The 21301-nt window shown below is 42.4% G+C and overlaps 1 long non-coding RNA gene across 1 annotated transcript; it reads right to left on the bottom strand.

The window, feature by feature from the left end:
- Positions 1-579: 579 nt before the first annotated feature.
- On the bottom strand, positions 580-13071 carry LOC139437443 (uncharacterized). Its single transcript, XR_011647247.1, has 2 exons — positions 12932-13071; positions 580-734 (listed from the first exon to the last, which is right to left on the bottom strand). It is a non-coding gene; the product is annotated as an uncharacterized lncRNA (long non-coding RNA).
- Positions 13072-21301: the final 8230 nt, after the last annotated feature.

Genomic DNA, 21301 nt, shown 5'->3' on the forward strand with positions numbered 1-21301 from the left:
ATGCATGTCTCATCCTGTAGCCCCCAACCCATGTCTAGGTTGGGTACTTACTCATTTCTAGATTTCTTTTTTCTTCATAAACTCATTACTCTCTTGCCTACCCTAAAAATTAGAATTTCAAAAATGCTAAAAATTAATCCTTAAAAATGACCGTTTTATAACAAGTGATATTTATAAAACTTTTGAAACAAATAACCTATTGGGAATGAAGAAAAATTACAAACAACATATAATATAAGAAGATATAATGTTACATTTTATCACAACAAATATTATGCTTTATATTAAATCAACAAACTCCTAGAAAACAAAACCTAACAAAACTGATAGAAGAAAAACTAAAAAATATGCTTAGTAGTATTTATTTAATTAATTGAAAATTTGGAAATTATAGAAATTAGCCAGTATAAAGAAAAATTCATGGAAGGATGGAATCACCAATAACACTTTTAAATATTTAAGGAAGAAATTTTGGTTTATTTAAGGAACGAAAGTTTTATTATATTTAACTTTTGAAAATTATTTTGTATAATAAGGATAGATTACATATTAACATTAAATGGGATAAATATCCTAAGGTCATCTCAAGAAACCAGTTTAATATATCAAACAATAAATTTAAAGTTCTATGGACTCAGCCTATTTCCCAGAAAAGTTCTGTAAATTGGGTGCCTTTTCCAAGTCATTGCCAGCTCTGCAGCATTCCTTGTGATGATTGACTAGTCTCTTCTGTCCTAGACAAATAGTGGAGACTGTGTGATTACATGAGTATAAAATTAAGAAAATGACAAAATAATATATGCAATTAGAAATTAGGAGAGTAGTCCCTGGAAGGGGCCATGCAGGGTGGGTGTTAGTGACTGGAAGCAAAAACTAGCAGAAATTATGAAACAGCAAGGCTAATAATGCATTGCTTGATCTGAAGGCTAATTACAAAGATGTGCTCAGTTTCTGAAAAGTTATTCAAAATAAATGCACATCTTTATTTTAAAAGTAAAGGAAACCTAAAAATCATTTAATACATAGATTACAGTATTATAGAATATTTAATATATATAAAATAATATGAAATTATGAGAGATATTTAACCAAATATGTCTTATTTGGCAGTAAATTTAAAATGCCTTAGTTAATCTGATACAATATGTTATTATGTCTAATCAGAAATGCAAATTCAATTCTACACTATCTTCACTATGACCACTCTAATGTAATTAGGCAATAAGCTTCAAAACAAAAGAATAGGCAAAGGAAGCTTCAAAGAATACATGAAGAAAGGAAAAAAGAGTAAATAATAGAGTAAGCATGCTGTTAAAATGTTATCAAATAAAATTTAATCATGAAATTAAAACAAAATAGATCATTCCAATTTGGATTTAAAAATCTATTATTAAATTGACAAAAGTCTAAAAACACTGATAAAATATATAGTGGATTCTATGTAACACAGGTTAAGGAAAACTCAAAGACAAAACAAAACATGTAACTTTATTTTTTTCAGTAATACTACAATGCTAGACAAAAAACAATGACAGAATATAATGAAAGAAAGTGAAAGGAATTAATAAAGAATAACATGGTAATTAGCAATTAGAAAACAAGGATAGTAAAATAATTTTTAGCTACTTTTTTGTAGTTAATCAACAATATAATAGTAGAGAGTAATTTTCCTTCTAACCTAATCAAGGGGAAAAAGTAGAAACAAAAAGAAGAAACATCAAGAACATTAAGACCTCACCACAGAATTCTAGGTAAGTAAATAAAAATTGTAGAGGAAATAAAATATATTAGCAAACTATTGTTTAATGTAACTTGCAAAAGAACAATTATTCTGACAAATATATATGGAGGACAGAGAGGTTTCAAAGTCCTAGATTGCATGGAGGAATTAATTTTTCACCTTTTTATTGAGATATGAAATACATAGATTATAACATGTGTGTACAGCTAAGTGACTATATCCACAGAAACAGCACTTATATCAAGCTATGCAATATCTCCACCATCCAAGTAAATTCTATTAACATTTTTTCATCAATACTTCGATGAAAGTCACCTTTTGACTTACATAAAGTAAAACTTTTGTGGCTTTTTTGCATTCTTCAGTATTGGAGTTTTACTATACACTCTCTTTTGTAACTGCCTTATTTTAGTTACTATGTCTGTTCAATTTTTTCATTTTGTCCATTTTACCAAAATTTAAAAATTTGTTGGCATAAGGATGCTTATAATCTTGTTCTGTCTGTACTCCTTCTTTAATTTTGTTTATTTTTTAAAATTCTTTTTTAAAATATATTTTTTCTTATTATATTGTCTTTTTTAAAAGGTACATAGACCATACACAATGTTACATTAAAAAATATGAGGTTCCTATATACTCCACTCCCATTCCCCCAACTCCTCCAACCTCAACAATCTCATCAATGTGGCATATTCATTGCATTTGATGAATTCATTTTGGAGCAATACTACTCCATATGGATTATACTTTACATTGTAATTTATACTCTCTCCCAGTCCATTTAGTGGATTATGGAATGATATATAATGTCCTGCATCTGTCCCTGCAATATTATTCAGAACAATTCCAAGTCCCCAAAATGCCCCCACATCACACCTCTTCTTCCCTCTCCCTGCCCTCAGCAACCACTGTGGCCACTGTCTCCACATCAATGCTACAATTTCTTCCATTGCTGGAGTGACAATAATTCTATAGTAGAATACCATTAAGTCCACTCTAATACATATTTTATTCCTCCATCCTGAGGATCCTGGGATGGCAATGTCCACTCCACCTTTAAATTGAAAGAGGCTTAGAACCCAAATGGCTGATGGATGGGATTCTCTTGCTTGCAGTTGTAGAATCTCTCAGTTCCCTGGTGTGTTTGTTGACCATTCTCACCTCCCTGTTATTGACATGTATAAGTTCAATGAACCAGAGAGTAGGTGGTGCAACTCTGCTGAGGCTCAGGACCTAGTTGGCACATGGGCAATCCAGAGATTCACGTATTCTAAGCATACACCAACCACACTGCCAACCACAGGTTCAGTATAAGTGACAGAAGAGGCAATGGTAGAGAGGTCACATCTGAATCCAACTCCATTACACTCAGGGGCAAATTCCAAAGTGGGACCCATTTGCAAGTCACTGAACTCCAGAGCCATCTGCCATGACTATAGGACCTGGGTATCTCCATAGACCTCAGGAGTACCATCACCTGGGGTTGTATCTACTTTGGCTGTCTCTGGAATCCTGCTGAGACATGCATAGGTACGACCTCTCTGGTGACCTCTTGACTCATTTTGAAGTCTTTTAGCAATATACATTCATTTGTCTTTCCTATTTCCCATCTTATTCTAGGTATTTCTTGAGTTTCATCACCAGCTGGTGCTAGGTAGTAATCCCTTGGCACCAGGGAGGCTTCTCCCTGGGAGTCACATCCCATGCTGAGAGGAAGGTAATGCGATGCTGAGTTTGGCTTAGAGACTAGTCATATTTGAGCAACATGGAGGTGCTCAGGAGGTAACTCTTAGGCACCCTGCTGCTCTAGGCATAGATGAAATTTCAAACATACAGGCTCATATGCATAGACATCAATATCAAGGTCCCATCACTGCTCCATCCTTCTTCACTAGGCTTTGCCCTTACACTTGTTGCTGTTCCATTGGGGAATGTGACAGAGCTCCCCAAAAAGGGAACTCAGTACTCCCTGAGTTGTCATGTGTAACTCTATCCACTATAACAATACCTAACAAACATCTGAACATATCTATATACCCCATATGCATGTTCCTGGAGAACTCCCTGCAACCCATGCATCCTCCATCAATGACGCACCACACCAGTGCTCCTCCCCTGCCATAGTTGAACTCCTCTGTGATCCAAAACTTCTTAAAAAATGAAGTCTAATATATAGTCAAATTCAATTAGTAGGAAAATCAAATAGTATTGATTGGTTTAAAGATTAGAAGTAGAAAGCACAATAATTTAGAAAAACAAAAATAAAGTGAAAAATAAATTGGGTAATTAAAAATGAAAAATATCCTAAAACTTTGTTTTTGAGGTTTTGCCTTTCATCACAGTAATAGGTGTTGTCCTGCATGTACAGTGGCCAAGCAATCTCTTCCATTCCTTTCTCACTGTCTGCATCATTTTTTAAAAATTTTAATTTTGTCTTCTAAAAAGTTTTAGGTCACAGTAAATTCACATATATAATATAGAGAACTCCCATGTACCCAACATTAATCACTTTTCCTTCTTTCCCAGCAATGATCTTTTTTTATACCTTCCCCTCCTTGTGTCTTGCTTGATGTCTGCTCTCTGTGTCCATTTACTGCACACTCTTCTTTGTCTGTATTTATTTTTTATTTATCCCCCCCTTGCAACTTGCTTGCTGTCTGCTCTCTGTGTCCATTCACTGCATGATCTTCTGTGTTTTTCTTTTTTTTCTTGTCTCCCTTTTTGTTGCATCACTTTGTTGAGTCAGTTCTCTGCAGTGCTGGCACGATCTATGGCACTTTGTGGATCAGGTGGCACTCCATGGCACTGCAGGCTGGGTGGCACTCTGCAGTGCATGGGCCAGCAGCTCTCTGTGGCAAGCAGGAGAGCCTGCCTTCACAAGAAGGCCCCAGGATGTGATACCCAGGGCCTCTCATATGGTAGATGGGAGCCCAACTGATTGAACCATACCTGCTTCCCTCCAGCAATGATCTTTACACATGTGGATGTTATATTTGCTACAGCTGATATACAGATTTTGAAATATAGCTACTAACCATGGTTCCATTATGACTTACATTATGGTTTATATTTTGGACTGTACACTTGTCTAAATTTTTGGTTACATTATGGTTTACATTATTGTTTACACTTTAGACTACACACTTTTATAAATTTTTGGTGAAATTTAACATGCTTTGTATCCATCGTTGCACTATCTTATGGCACACTTCCATTGCCCCCCAGTTACCCCTTCTTCCATCTATTCTATCCTTCTCTCCCCTTCCCCTCAAGGCCCACAGTGACAACCAAGCTTCACTGCTGGAAAGGCAAGATTCATAGATATTTACAACAATGCTGAGGGCTTGACACTCTAGCCTGTCCTTCCCCATTGCTCTCAACAAACATCCTATCCTCTGTTTGAGAACATCAGGCCTCCCCAGGATGGGGGTACAACATTTTCCCATACATTGTATATGTCTCCACCCTCTGATGTAACACAATATGACAAGATGAGCACTCACACACTCCCTAGAAGCCTGCTCCAGGTGCACTCTGTGCCAGATGTCCCCTGTCAAACACCTTGAACAAGTAACCCTTCCTTATTTATTTTATAAAGAGTCTTCTCAACACTATAATTTCAACAATGTACCTGACAATCTTCCATGCTCACCCACTCCACCCTAACCCTCCACCCAATTCCATGTACCATCTGGTCCATCTTCCCATCCCTAGCCCCCTCAAGCCTGCAAAGCCCCACCCAATAGTATCCCTATTCCCCCATCTTACCCCTCACTGCACAACTACTTACCTCCACTGTATCATAGATTTTGACAGTGTAGGTGTCATCTCAAACTTCCTCTTCCCCCATATTTCCTGTAAGCCTATTGCCCAGTCTCTAGCTCTCTGAGACAGCTTGATTTGCTTAATTGATATCAGAGAGGTCATGTAGTATTTGTCCTTCAATGCCTGGCTTGCTTCACTCAACATAAAGTCCTCAAGATACATCCATGTTATCTCATGTGTTAGTACTGTATTTCTTCTTACAGCTGAGTAGTATTCCATTGTATGTATATACCCAATTTTGCTTATGCATTTTTCTGTTGATGAAAATTTGAGTTGATTCCAACTTTTGTCAATTATGAGTAATGTCCCTATGAGCATTGGTGTGCATATATTGGTTCTTGTCCTGTTTTCAGTTCTTCTGGGTATATACCCAGCAATGGAATCTATAGCTAGTTTTTTGAGGAATTGCCAAATTGTCCTCCACAATGGCTGGATCCTTTTATATTCTCACCAGCAGTGGATGAGTGTTCCCATTCCTCCACATCCTCTCCAACACTAGCAGTCATCTGTTTTTTTTTAAATAGCTGCCAGCCTAATGGGTGTAAGATGGTATCTCATTGTAGTTTTGATTTGCATTTCCCTAATAGCTAGTGATGTTGAGCTTCCTTTCATGTGATTTTTAGCCATTTGTGTTTCTTCTTTGGAGAGGCACCTGTTCAAATCTCTTGCCTGTTTTTTAAATGGGTTTGTCTTTTTATTTTCAAGATATAGAATTTCTTTATATATGTTGGAAATTAGGCTCCTATCAGATATATGGTTACCAAATATTTTCTTCCATTGGTTAGGCTGTCTTCACTTTCTTTACAAACTCCTTTTTTTTTTTTAAAAAAAAGATTTATTTATTTATTTAATTTCACCCCCTCCCCTGGTTGTCTGTTCTTGGTGTCTATTTGCTGCGTCTTGTTTCTTTGTCCGCTTCTGTTGTCGTCAGCGGCACGGGAAGTGTGGGCGGCACCATTCCTGGGCAGGCTGCACTTTCTTTTCACGCTGGGCTTTCCTCACAGGTGCACTCCTTGTGCGTGGGGCTCCCCCACGCGGGGGACACCCTTGAGTGGCACGGCACTCCTTGCGCGCATCAGCACTGCGCATGGCCAGTTCCACACGGGTCAAGGAGGCCCGGGGTTTGAACCGCGGACCTCCCATATGGTAGACGGACACCCTAACCACTGGGCCAAAGTCCGTTCCCCAACAAACTCCTTTGAGGTGCAAAAAGCTTTAATTTTGAGGAGGTCCCATTTATCTATTTTTCCTTTTCTTGCTTGTGCTTTGGGTGTGAAGTTCATGAAGTTGTTTCTTATTACAATGTCCTGTAGATGCTTCCCTACATTTTCATCCAAAGTCTTTATGGTCTTGGCTCTTATATTTACATCTTTGATCTGTCTTGAGTTGATTTTTGTATAAGGTGTGAGGTAGTATTTGTAGCACTTTGATATAATTGATGAATTCCAAAAAGAAATATTGGATTATGCTTGTAATCTGATCTGTACCTGGGCATAATTGAGTTATGATTAGGGTGTTGCATCCCCACCCCTTGGTGGGTGAGTACTCACAGATAAGAGGCATGGTGAAGAACAGAGTTGAGGATTTCTGATGTTAGAGTTTGATGCTGAAGACCCAGGAAGTCAGCACCCAGAGGAAAGAGAAGCCAGCACCAGGAAGGAAGGAACCTTGAACCCAGAGAAAAGCAAACCCCAGGAATGCAGAACACAGGAAGCCTGAACCCTTGCAGACATCGTCAGCTGTCCTGCTCCAAATAGAATTTTGTGAGGGAAGTAACTTATGCTTTATGGACTGGTATCTGTAAGCTCCTACCCCAAGTAAATATCTTTTATAACCAGTTTCTGGTATTTTGCATGCTGATTAATACAGAATTTGGTACCGTGGAGTGGGGAAGTGATTTTGCAACTGCCAAAATGCTGTAACAGTTATATAAATGGGTAAGGGGTATCTTTTGGAGGAATTTAGAGATTCTTAATGGAAAAGGCCTAGATCACTTTGAAGAGACTGTTAATAACAATGTGGATGCTAAAAAGACTTTTTATGATGCCTTAGAAGTAAATGATGAAACTATTATTGGAAACTGGAGGAAAGGCGATCCATGTTTTAAAGTTGCAGAGAATTTAGCAAGATTAACTCCTGGTGTTTTATGGAAGGCAGAATTTAAAAATGGTGAGCCTGGGCATTTAGCTGAAGAAATTTCCAAAAGATTCCAGAGAATGTGAGTTGGCTTCTGTTTGTAGCTTATAGCAAAATGCTAGACAAGCGAGATAAGCTGAGAACTGAATTGTTGGGCACAAAGAAAACAGAAACTGATTCTGAAAATTCCAAGCCTCTCAAAATCAGGCTCCCAGATGAAAGTGCCCAATTGGTGGTCTTAACTTGGAACTTGGAAATCAGGATTGAAGATACAGTTATGTCAGAAAGACTTGTGGTAAGTCTTACTGTCTCATGGCTTTGACCTCTGCTTTCTGCATGCTAAACCAACAAGGTTTTTGAGAGAGCTGTGTGAACAAAACCAGTGTCAGCCTGGAATAAAAAGGACATGGAAAGGAGAGATTGAAGAAGAAACAGCTTTAAGAGAAAAACCATGGAAGCTGAGATCTGGAATTCAGACATCATCCTGGGCCAAGAGAGGAACCTCACCCATGTTTACAGAGAGGATGAGTTTGCCCCAGCAGTTGAAGAGGTGGGTATTCCTGTCCAATGTTCTGGGAGAGTTTTGCTGTCTCAGGGTACAGAGAGGGTGGGGCACATTCCCCAAGGATTAGGGCAGTTAAGGTTAGCACCTCACAGAACTGGGTGGGGTGGACCTGTCCCCCAAAGGTAAGGGAAGATCAGGTGGTCAACCTGTTGCTCTGAGAGGTTTGAGCCTGTATGCCAAAGGTTAGAGGGAATGTTGTCTTCACATCATTTTACTAGTGGGGGTTGAGACTCTAACCCACAGATTGGGTAAAGTATGGCAATCACCCCAACACTCTTGGAATGAGAGGTCTGGAGCTTGGTGGACACCCAGATGCTTGATGAGGATGGAATCAAGAAAATGGCCATTGGTCAAGCATGTGGAAATGGTGGGTTCCCATAAGACCCCAAGGAGAAGAAACCATCATCTTAAGAATGACTCTCAGACTTTGAAATCTAATAGATGATGCCCTGTAGGACTACCGAATTGCAGAGAAACTGTAACTCATGTTTCCCTCCCAATTTCTCTTTATTGTAATGAAAATGTTTATTCTTTTTCTATCCATTTGTGTACTGGAAGCAGATAAATTGTTTTGTAAGTTTTAGAGGCCTTTAGCAGATGGGGCTTTGCCCCAAGACAAACTGTACTTCTTTAAATTGATTTTGATATGATTTAGTACTTGCGTTGTAGCTGATTTAAGGCTTTTTTGAATATCGTGATGACTTTTTGGAATTCAGAGGGTGTAGTATAGCAGTTTGATATAATTGATGAATTCCAAAAAGAAATATTGGATTATGTTTGTAATCTGATCTGCACCTGGGCATAATTGAGTTATGATTAGGGCATTGTGTCCCCATCCCTTGGTGGGTGGGTACTTTCAGATAAAAGGCATGGTGAAGAACAGATTTGGGGATTTCTGATATTAGAGTTTGATGCTGAAGACCCAGGAAGTCAGCACCCAGAGGAAAGAGAAGCCAGCACCAGAAAGGAAGTAACCTTGAACCCAGAGAAAAGCAAACCCCAGGAATGTAGGAACCCAGGAAGCCTGAACCCTCACAGACGTCATCAGCCGTCTTGCTCCAAATAGACTTTTGTGAGGGAAGTAACTTACGCTTTATGGACTGGTATCTGTAAACTCCTACTCCAAGTAAGCACCCTTTATAAAAACCAACCAATTTCTGGTATTTTGCATCAGCACCCCTTTGGCTAACTAATACAGTATTCTTCTCTCATTCTTTTACATATGGATATCCATTTCTCCAAGCAACATTTTTTGAAGAAGTCATTTTCTCCCAGTTGAGTAGAGGCCTTATCAGATATCAGATGACTGTATATATGTGGATCTATATCAGAACTCTCAATTCATTTCCATTGGTCAATATGTCTACCCTTGTGTCAATATCATGATGTTTTTTTATTTTTATTTTTGTCTTTATTCTTTTACTATTACATTAAAAAAAATGAGGTCCCCATATACTCCCCACCTCCCTCACCCTATTCCTCCCCCCATAACAACAATCTCCTCCATCATCATGTGACATTCATTGCATTTGGTGAATACATCTCTGAGCACCACTGCACCTCATGGTCAATGGTCTACATCATAGGCCACACTCTCCCACATTCCACCCAGTGGACCGTGGGAGGACATACAATGTCTGGTAACTGTCCCTGCAGCACCACCCTGGACAACTCCAAGTCCCCAAAACACCCACATCTCAGCTCTTCCTCCCACTCCCTATTCCCAGCAGCCACTTTCTCCACACCAATGCCACATTTTCTTTGATTACTAATCATAATAGTTCATGAATAGAATAACAATAAGTCCACTCTAATCCATACTCTATTCCTCCATCCTGTGGACCTTAGAATGGTTGTGTCCACTCCACATCTATATCAAGAGGAAACTTAGATTCCAGATGGAGGCTGGATGCAATTCTCCTGTTTTCAGTTGTAGGCACTCTTGGCTCCCTGGTGTGGTGGTTGACCTTCTTCACCTCCATGTTAGCTGAGTGGGGTAAGTCCAATAAACCAGAGTGTAGGAGTTGCAAGTCTATTGAGGCTCAGGGCCTGGCTATCACATGGTCAGTCCAGAGGTTCAGATCCCCTGAATACCATGATGTTTTGTACACTATAGCTCATGTGAAAGTTCCCTTCCAAAATTCAAGAGGGGCCCAGGCGAACCAAATCACCATGGAAAACAATGACTCTCAGTCTCCTTGAGGGAGAGCACCCACACCTTGCCAGGAGCCCTAAATATGCTCTTGGAAGCCTACCAAGCACTTCGTACATTCCTCTTCCCTTAGGTGTGTTGCACAGGACTACTTAATTGCCTGGCTCCACCTTCTCCTAGACAGAACCACAGAGTTTAGGTAAATCATGCTGCCTCAGCAGATTTGGTCTCCTCTCTTCCTGGTTTCTTCTCAAGCCAGCTGGTATCCTCCTCAAAGCTCAAAAGGGGGTGTCAGGACAATTGAACATGCACTCTTGGGACCCCCTCTCACACTCACCAGAACCCTCCCACACTCCCACACTCAGAGTTTTTCTTCTCCAGCTGTTTTTCTCCTGCGGCTGTGTGATTGGCCAGGTTCAGGGAAAGCTGGGGCTTCTTACCCCTGGGATGGGCAGAAACCCGTGGTTTTACCTTGAGCTGTCACTCTTCTTGCTGTGCTCTCTTGGATTGATGTCCAGCAGCCTCCTGCTTTGTGGGTTTCCAAAACAGTTCACTCCGGCAGGATTTTGTCCCTGCTTAGCCATTTTTTTTTTTTGTAGGAGCAATGATATGCATGCTCTTACTTTGAGGCCATCTTGCCCCACCTCTCCATTTTGTCTTTAAAGTAGCTTTAGGTTACAGAAAAGTCACTTATACAATATAGGGGATTTCCATATACCCACCACCATCCACCTTTTTCTCTTTCCCCTAATAATACTTTGTATGTGGATGGTACATTTGTTACAGTTGATGTACAAATATTGAAAAAATTCTAGTAGCCATGGTCAATGATTTACATTATGGTTTGCCTTTCAGACCGTGCACTTTTATAAATTTTGATGAAATTTAACACGGCCTGTATTCATCATTGCAAGATCATGTAGAACAACCCCACTGCCCCTAAAATGCCCCATACCCCTTCTATTCTATTCCTCTCTCCCCCTCCCCTTGGGACCCACAAAAACCACCAAAAAATTCCTTGAAGAACAATATTCACAGTTAGTTGCTGCAACATTGAGGGCTTGGCATACTGGCCCACCCTCCCCTATTAGGCACTGTCTATGCTCTAAAAAGACTCCCGTTCCTCTAATTGAGAACATAGGAGGATGCCCAGGGAAGGGACTTCCACAGCCACTGACACAATACACTATAACAAGATGAACACACAAATACTCCCTAGAAGTCTACCCTAGATGTGCCCTGCTTGCCCCTGACATCCAACACCTGATACCAATAACTCTCCCTGCCATATTTACCAAAAGAACATTCCCAACATTGTAGTTTCAACCACATACCTGCAAATCTCCAGAGTTCACCTGTTCCCTCCCCCAATCCTTCTTCCTGTTCTAAGGACTGTCCAACCCACCCTCCCCACACTAATCCCCTCATAGTTCAGCACTACCCAACACAATAATATCACCACACCACTGTCATGCCCATCCACTGCACAACTGCAAATTTCCTCTTTATCACAGATTTTGTCCATATGGGCATTGGCTTAAAACCTGCCTTTCCCTTTGTCTCCTGTAAATCTATCTTCCAGATTCTAGCTCTGTGAGTCTGCTCAATTTTGCTTAATTCATATCAGTGAGGTCATGTAATAGTTGTCCTTCAGTACCTGGCTTGCTTCACTCAACATAAGGACTACAAGGTTCATTCATGTATCCTGTGTTTTAATACTGTATTCCTTCTTACAGTTGAGCAATATTCCATTTTATGTATATACCACAATTTGTTTATCCATTCATCTATTGATGGACTGTTGGTTTGTTTCCAGTGTCATTATGTGACTAGTGAATAATGTCACTATGAACATTGGTGTGTATGTATCTGTTTATGTTCTTGCTTTCAATTTTTCTGGGTAAATAACCATCAGTGGGATTGCTGGATCATATGGCAGTTCTATAGTTCATTGATCTTCTCTTAACAAATCCACCTATGTTGGATTTGTCTTCAAGATTGTGCCCAAAAAATAACTCCTTGGAGTCACCTACAATGCTCAAATTGTGGAGTCAGCTTAACCAAGACTATTCACAATATCAGTTAATTTGAACTACTTGACTCTGATTCTAATTATAATGGGAAGTCATTGAAAGCTTTCATGCCAGGAAGTGGTCATGTCTGACTTTCATTTAAGTTCAACCTCTTCATGTTGCAGAATGAGAAATGAGATCAAGAAAGAATTTCTTTTCAAGATTGTCCAACCAGCACCCAGACCCGTTGTGTGTGGGATTCCATTCTATGAATTACTGCTTCTTATAATTCTTCCCTCTATGAGTTTCTTTTACCTATGGTGACCAGCCATGATATTTACAACTATTATCTCATATATATTGGATGACCCAGAAATAAGAAGCTAGAATGCTCCTAATTGTGCAGGTAGGGAGACTTTGGAGGGGCTGAGAGGTAAAATAACAAGAGCAGGGTAAAAAAACTGATAAGGTGTAGTAGTCAGGTTTGAGTACAGCTTTACCTCATGTCAGGAGTCCTGTCTTTACCCAGCTCTTTCCAGGAAGGTGTTGGGAGGAATAAGTTTATGAAACTCTGTCCAGTTTACAGGATGACTTGGCTGAGGAGAATGAGTAGGCAGTAGTCCTGAGAGGCCATCATGTAGGTCTTGTCTGTTAAGTGCTGTCAGGTAAGGGTGGGGACCTCACTGCATTGAAGGTGACATCACTACCTTGGAGATAGAGCTCAATAGAACTTGGAACCCTGATAACTAGGCACCAAGAGTTCACAGACAACATACTACCCAGCTTACTTAGCCTGAGGTGCTTGAGAGAATAAGATACTCTACTGCTGTGTTCCTAGGTCCAGAAATACTGGCCTCAGAAATATTTGGAACAAGACCTTTTTGCATCAATGTGGATGTTGGCCCAGTCCTCAACCAGGAAGGCACTGGCCACTGATCAGGAGGTTTCCAAAGGTAACTTAGTGTGGCCCAGGGTCATCCAATTCAAGTCAAGCCACCACTTTCATCCTATGTGGGCAGCCCCCAATCCTCCCTCCTTTCAGTGTGCAGGAGGCACGAGGAACAGAACCATCTTGGGCAGGAGCAGTTTGTCAGGGTATGGAAACATGGCAGGCCCTTTGGGTCCACATCTCAGTTCAAGAGTGAATGGTGGGGAGGCAAGTGGTGGTGGAGTAGGCAATTGTCATTATTAATGTTAGGCCTGGGGCCCATTACAAGTGGGGTGGTGGTGCATTCAGACTTCCTTCTGTGCCCAATCGGGATCACACAGGTATTTTGGGGTGCTCACCCTGTGGCAATTGCCAAGCAGTCTTTTGAAACCTCTTACCTGCCACTAGGCACTGTCTTTACAGAGTTCCCCACAGTAGTTTGGAAAGGAGCATCTCTAGGTTCCTTGGAGTGCTGAATCTGGGTGAGAGCATGTGGGATGGCATCTCCTCACCAGGGTTGAGACACATGGGGAAGGCCAGAGGGCCCATATCCTACCTGGCCCCTTCCTCTGGAGCCCTCTCATAGATTTGTCATCTGTGTTGCCCACAGTCCCACTCTCCAAAGGCTTCTGAGCCTCCATCCCTAACCCATCCACCACCACCGGAAGCCCTGCTCATGGCCAGGCAGAAAGTCACTTGTATTGGTCAGCCAAATGGGTGCTGATGCAAATAAGAGAAATTTGTTGGCCTTTATCATATCATCATTATCACATCACATTACATTATGTCATAACATATCATATCTTATATTTATTATATTATATTATATTATATATATTATATTATTGTTGGAGAAAAATGGCATTCACTGGGACACAGAGAGTGATATGACCACAGGCAGAGAACGTTTTTTTGAGAAGCTCTCCCAACAGAGGGGGTCTGAAGAACAGACTTCAGCCCCCCACCAGCATGATGGGGGTCTGAAGAGAGACTTCAGCCCACTCCTGGAAGGGGGGAATTTGAATTTATACAGAACTTTCCTAGGTGGGGAAATGATGATAGGTGGGAGGGAGTTGAGGGTCCTTGTGAGGTGCAGAGACCAATAGGAAGCCCTAGAGGTGAAAATTTTCCCTGATAATGACCAGAGGATAGTGGGTTAGGGAGTTATGGTTTCTTGGAATGCTGCAGGAGCAGATGTTTCTTTGATCTGTAGGGATTAAAGGTTTCTTTATCTCCCTCTGATATGCAGATAGTGAAGGTTTCCATTTCCCTTTACTCCCATCTCTATTTGGTTTCTTTGTTTAACCTGTGGGGAAGTGCCATGCCCTTGGACACATAGGCTTATGGGGAATGGGATTAGCCTTTTCCCAGTGCATATCAGGGGAAACTGAGCTACAGCTTGTTAATTATTGCAAGCCTCTAACAATTATCATATCATATATATCATCATATCATATCATATCATATCATCATATCATATTAGAAGGGTTTTTATTTGGGGTAGAAGCTTACAGTTACCAGGCCATAAAACATTAAGATATTTCCCTCACCCAGAGTCTGTTGCCATGTGTTGATGCAAGAGCATGGGCAATGTCTGCAAGGGTACAGTCTTCCTCTTCCTCTTAAGGCTCTGTGGTCCCAGCTTCTTCTAATATCAGGCGTAGGCTGGGATAAGCCTCATCTCTCTCCTGGGACTCATTTCTCTCTGGACTCAGCTCTTCTGGTTTCTCCACAATGTCAGCTATGGACTATCAGGATCGATAGGTTTTGTCTCTTTCCCCAGGGCTTGATTTGCTCAGGGCTCAGCTGCTCTGCTCTCTCCCATGTCTTTACTTTCTGGGGCCCAGCTCAAAATCCCAACTCTCTTTTCTGCCATGTAGTTTTCTCTGTGGGTCCCTCCTCTCTTGGGGACTCAACCAATATCTATTTTTGGAATTCATAAACAATGCCCAATTGCTACATCACTATTCACACATTTGTAGGAGCACCTGAAAAGAGATGCCAAAATTGTCTCAATTGTCACTGAAGCCAAGATTACCTTTGCATTTGGTTGTTTTTTTAATTAATTAATTATTTATTTTTATTTTTTGTCTTTTTTTAAAATGTTACATTAAAAAAAATGAGGTCCCCATATACTCCCCACCCCGCTCACTTCACTCCTCTCCCCATAACAACAACCTCCTCCATCATCATGAGACATTCATTGCACTTGGTGAACACATCTCTGAGCACTGCTGCACCTCATGGTCAATGGTCTACACCATAGCCCACACTCTCCCAGAGTTCACCCAGTGGGCCATGGGAGGACATACAATGTCCAGTAATGGTCCCCGCAGCACCACCCAGGACAACTCCAAGTCCCCAAAACACCCCCACATCACATATCTTCTTCCCACTCCCTCCCCCAGCAGCCACCATGACCACTTTCTCCACACCAATGCCACATTTTCTTCAATTACTAATCACAATAGTTCATGAATAGAATATCAGTGAGTCCACTCTAATCCATACTCTATTCCTCCATCCTGTGGACCTTAGAATGGTTGTGTCCACTCCACATCTATATCAAGAGGAAACTTAGATTCCAGATGGAGGCTGGATGCAATTCTCCTGTTTTCAGTTGCAGGCACTCTTGGCTCCCTGGTGTGGTGGTTGACCTTCTTCACCTCCATGTTAGCTGAGTGGGGTAAGTCCAATAAACCAGAGTGTAGGAGTTGAAAGTCTGTTGAGGCTCAGGGCCTGGCTATCACATGGTCAGTCCAGAGATTCAGTTCCCCTGGGTATACACTAAACCCCAGCGCCAACTACAGATCCAGTAAGAGTAACAGGAGAGGCTTGTGAACAAAGATCACATCTGAGTCCAGCTCCATCACACAGAAACACAAACTCCAAAGTAGGGCCAACTGACATGGCACTGAACTCCATCTGCCATGACCATAGAACCTGTGGGTCTCTGTAGCCCTCAGAAAAACCAATACCTGGGGTGCATTTTGTTGTTTTTTAAAAGTCACTCCCTGAACCCAGTTGTCCCCTGAAACAATTGACACCTTCTCTAAGCCATACAAATCTTCATGTCTCAAGGGCATTTTCTGACTCTTAAGGAAATGGACTAATTTTATGATACACAGGCACTCACTTCATGATGTGCATGTGCAAAATGCACACTCACATAACATACCCCTTTGAATTTTCCAGGCCATTAATAGTGACCTCACTGAGCGGAATAATTTTCCAGAAGGGAGGCTGCATATAGCAGGGGTTCAGCCTCACCCTGCTCTCAGATCTTTAAGGGATTCCTTTCTGGGACCATTTCTTCGAAGCTGCAGTGAACATCTTACATGTGTCCTAATGATCTGTTCCCCTCCCTGCCTGCCAGGATTGACTTCCAGGAATGTTATGGCTGGTTCACATACCTGCATAGGGAAATTTGACCACTTGAGCCATATAACTTCCAAAGGACTGCAGTTATTCAGTTCCCTACATCCCCCAGGCCTGGCTGTTAACATTTTCTTTCATTTTTTGCCAATCTGGTGTCAGGGAGAAAATGGCACCCCTTGGGTGCTTTGTATTACAATTGTCCCATGAGAGGTGTAGCCCCACCAGCCAGCTATTTGGGTTTGCTCTGAGGCTGTTCAGATCCTCAACCATGTGGGGGTCTCTCCCACCTGGAAACTCCTGATGATTGCCCATTTCCTGGAGCAAGGATCACCATGGCTGCAAATTCTCAGAAGTCCTTTTAACTCAAAAGACAGTAAAATTAGCGTGTTGCTTGGAAACTAAAGTTGTTCTCATAATTTTTTATTTCTCCTCATACTGCATCCAAAGTGGGGAGAGTGAGATGTAAGCAGACCTTTTCCCTCCATGCTTGGAGCAGACCATGCCTCCTATAGGTCTGAGGGACTATCACATGGCCCCAGTGTGAATGGCTCTGAGTTCTGACTGGTGTAACCCTGAGCAGCCACTTGAGGATTCCTTAACTTGGGAATTTGATGATTAATAAGTATCTTTGATGTGGAGACAGTGGATACGGTAGTTGCTGAGGGCAGGGAGAGGGAAGAAGAGATGAGATGTGGGGGTATTTTCAGGATGTGGAGTTGTCCTAAATGATATTGCAAGGACAGATGCAGGAGTTATATATCCTGCCATAACCCACTGAATGGACTGGGAGAGAGTGTAAACTATAATCCAGCAGCAGTGCTCCAAATTGTATTCACCAAATGCAATGAATATACCACAATGATGACAGAGGTTGTTGATGTGGGAGGAGTGGGGTGGGGTAGGGTGTGGTGTATATGGGAACCTCTTCTATTTTTTAATGTAAAGTTTTTGTGATCTATGTATCTTTTAAAAAAAGACAAAAAATTTTATTGCATTATTATCAGACAATGGCACAGAGTAGCTCATCACATTTACAAAATTGATAATATGTTAAATATGATTACTCATATTATTATGTAAAATTATATGCCAATAAAAGAACAATTGTCTAGGAAAAAAAAGTCATTGGGAGCACGGTCTTTCCAGGCAGTTAAACAGGGAGGTTCTACTGCTCATCAGCTCAAGAATAACAGGAAGTGTCTAATAATTTAATTATTCCCACATGTCAGTACTACTTTTGAGGCCAGGATTTGTTCTGCAGGCACTCCTGCCTCACTTCTTGCCTAGAGGTATAGAGGGCTTAGGCTAAGATGGTTTGAATCTCCCCAAGCTTTTAGGATTCATGGGGCAAATGCTGGACATGTGCTCCTTCTCTTCCCCTACCCAGTGTGGAAACAAGTTAGCAGAAAAGAGGGCCCAGAAGAACCATGTGCTCACCAACAGGGTGGGCACTTGGCAGAAGCTCATGGAGCCCCTAGTGGCTGCCATCACGTAGGGTGACCTAGCCTACCTAAACATCTTCCTAACAAATTACCCAAGTTTCACCTCCATCAAACAGGTGCTGGTGCAACCGTTTAAAAGTTGAGTGCTTGCTCTTCTTACACAGTGTGGCTCTGCCCCCCACCAGCTGTGTCTGGGGAACATCACTGCAGCCTCTAGCCTCAGTTTGCTTCTCTGAAAAGTGGGGTGGTGGCAAGAACAACTTCCTGGGGTCCTCATCAAGACTAAAACGAGTTGAGCCATTGAAGGGGCTTCCTTGTGCCTGCTATGCAGAAAGGGTGTTTGACAGGGAGGGCTTGTCCATGGGTAGTAATTTGCCCTCCACTTGAAGAAGTTTTGCCTCAAAGTGACCTTTGGAAATCTAAATTCCCATTGGAAGGAGGTTTGAGATTCCATCTATGTGGGTCCCTAATTTGAAATAGCCTAGCTGGGATCACTGGCAGCTGGCAGAGGAGCCAGTGACCCCATTATTTTTAAGGGATGGAGAAGATTAGTTCTCTTTCATTCTGCAAATATCTAGGAAGTATCTCCTATGTTCAGGCACTTTCTAAGGCCCTTAGCTGACTTCACTGAACAAAGCTCGAAAAATCCCTGCACACCTGGGCTTCATTTCTAGTTGGGTAGTCAGGTAGTAACACTAGACAATAGCAACAGGAGATGCATCTAGGTATTTATAGGTGACTCCCTCATGTCTCCTCCAGATATGGAGATGATAGCAGTTTTTGTGATAGGGCTGGGGAATGCAAGAAATGTCTGAAAAAGTGAGTGAGGTCTGGTTGAGGACTGATTGCCTCCTTCTTCCCAGGTAGAATGTGGGAGTGTGGGGCTGGTGGCATGAGAAACGGAGCAGAATCTGGCTCCCATGATTCCTACTGGAGAACAGAGTCCAGGGGACAATTCCCTGTAGTAGGACAGGATGCAAAGAGAATTGTGGAAGGTTTCTAGTGCACAGGGTTCAGAGGGTGCCCTGGAGGCTCTGAGCCTACAGTTTCCACCCCAGATCTGCTCGCCCATCCAGCCCACTGCACGCGAGGGACCCAGATCTGGAGGTGTGGTGAGAGAGAAGCTCACAAATCTGCTTCAATACTCAGTCCTGTGAACTTAGCTACTTGGGGTCTGGTGCACTGTGCCCATGCCTTTGGGAGGCCTGTGTCAGGGGCAAGAAGAACCCCAAACATGGATTGCAGAGGAAGAGGTATTAATTCAGTGCATAATAATAGATTGATGGGTCACGAGGTCCAGGGCAGGCTGTGGCAGGAGGACAGTCTCTTATCCTTCATGAGTTACATTTTTATGAAGCTCAAAGTGTGTGCCAGTGTTGTGCAACTAGCAAAGCATATAGAATACCTCCCTGTCCAGTGTGTGTGGGCTCAATGGAGACAGACAGAAGTATGACAGGAGGATAATGATCAGAGAGCAGTGCAGTAGCCATGGCCATTCTCACTCTGCTGTTTGCCCACCCTCAGCACCATCTCCTGCATCCTGTGCACCTGGCTGGATGAATACCCAGATGATTTCTTCCAGCCCCTGGACTTTCCATGCCTCAAGCAACTGGTGGCCTTTGCAAGGGTCAACCTGCCTGGGTCTGACCTGGAGAGCCATGCTCAAGTTCTCCTTTCTCAGCTGGAAGCCATGGAGCTCAGTGGGACAGAGAAGGTGAGGAGCCCTGGGGCTGAATACACATTAGCCTGCAGGGAAGGGGATGGGGCTGGATCACACAAGGAGGAACCTTCAGAAGATGCCTTTGTAAAGAGTAAAGAGTAAGTCAGACCACTAACCTGGGGTCTTGAAATCTGGGAAGATGTCCTGGGAGTGGCAAGTTTGGGTTAGACCACAGGTACAGACAATGCAATCATTCCTATATTTGGGAAGGCCCATAGAAAGCAAGTCCCTTTGTTGCATCTTCTTCCTTTTCCTGCTTAGTAAGACCCAGTGTTACAAACCACCTCAGTGCCACCTCCAGAGCCATTTCCATCAAGGCACCAGACATCATGCCCTCTAGAGCTGCAGGGAACACCAGCACCACCTCCAGTGCTACTTCCAGATGGTGCATCATTGCTGGCTCCAGAGTTGGAGCTTGTGACATCACCAGCTGAAACATCATTTACAGAGCTGTCAGAAGCTCTGATGCCACCTCTACTGCCATCTCCAGAGGTTCAGTTATTGAAGGATTCTAATCTGGAGCCATTCACTTTACCAGAAGAAGCACCAAATCCAGGGCTGGAGGTAGCTCCATTGTTACCTACACTGTCACCTCCAGAAGTTGTGTCACTGCCAACTACAGAGCTGAAGCTAGTTATTTCACTACCAGTAGTAACAGTGCCAGAAATGGAGGTAGCTCTGATTACACATCCACTGCCACCTCTGCATCTGAATTCCATGCCAGCATTATCTTCACTTCCAGAGCCTTCTTGCTCTTCACCTGAGACTCTAAAGATTGGGCTGAGTGGAGTGAAGTCTCACTTCCTGACATTCCCTTCTGCATTGGTGGCAGAACAGATGGCACTGATGGATGTGGTGGGCAGCTGGGTTAGGCAGGGTGGAGCTGGGGGGGGTCTTCTCTGGAATTTGCTCTCCCGAATTTGCCATTCCCTGAACTGGGGTCCAATGTTCAGAGTCTAAATGATAGATCCACTATTCTCCAACCTGATGACTTTGGCAAGTTTCTATTTCTGAAGGCCTCATGTTCCCCACATTAAAAATAAATCATAGGAGACTAACCATAGATAGAACAAATGAATGCTTGTCAGGAGCCTGGCCCATTGGGAGGCAGAGAAGAGCTTTCAAAGGTGCAGCCTGTTCCATAACTCCCCTACCCATATGTACAGGAGGCCTCCAGAGTCTCAAAATGTATTAGACACTGATGGGTACTGGACTTGATGGCAGGCATCCAAATGAAGCCGTTGGTTGTAGCTAGGGGATGGGCATCTGAACAAGAGACACTCACCAGAGGAACTATCTGGAGGGGCAGAAGGTGCAGCCTCATCATGTGGGGTATGGGCTCCTGTCTGGTGCATGGCAGGAGGGAGGGTGGACTTGAGGAACATACAGCTCTTCCCTCCCT

The sequence above is a fragment of the Dasypus novemcinctus genome, chromosome 23 (genome assembly GCF_030445035.2).
Source record: "Dasypus novemcinctus isolate mDasNov1 chromosome 23, mDasNov1.1.hap2, whole genome shotgun sequence".
In the NCBI taxonomy this organism is placed as follows: domain Eukaryota; kingdom Metazoa; phylum Chordata; class Mammalia; order Cingulata; family Dasypodidae; genus Dasypus; species Dasypus novemcinctus.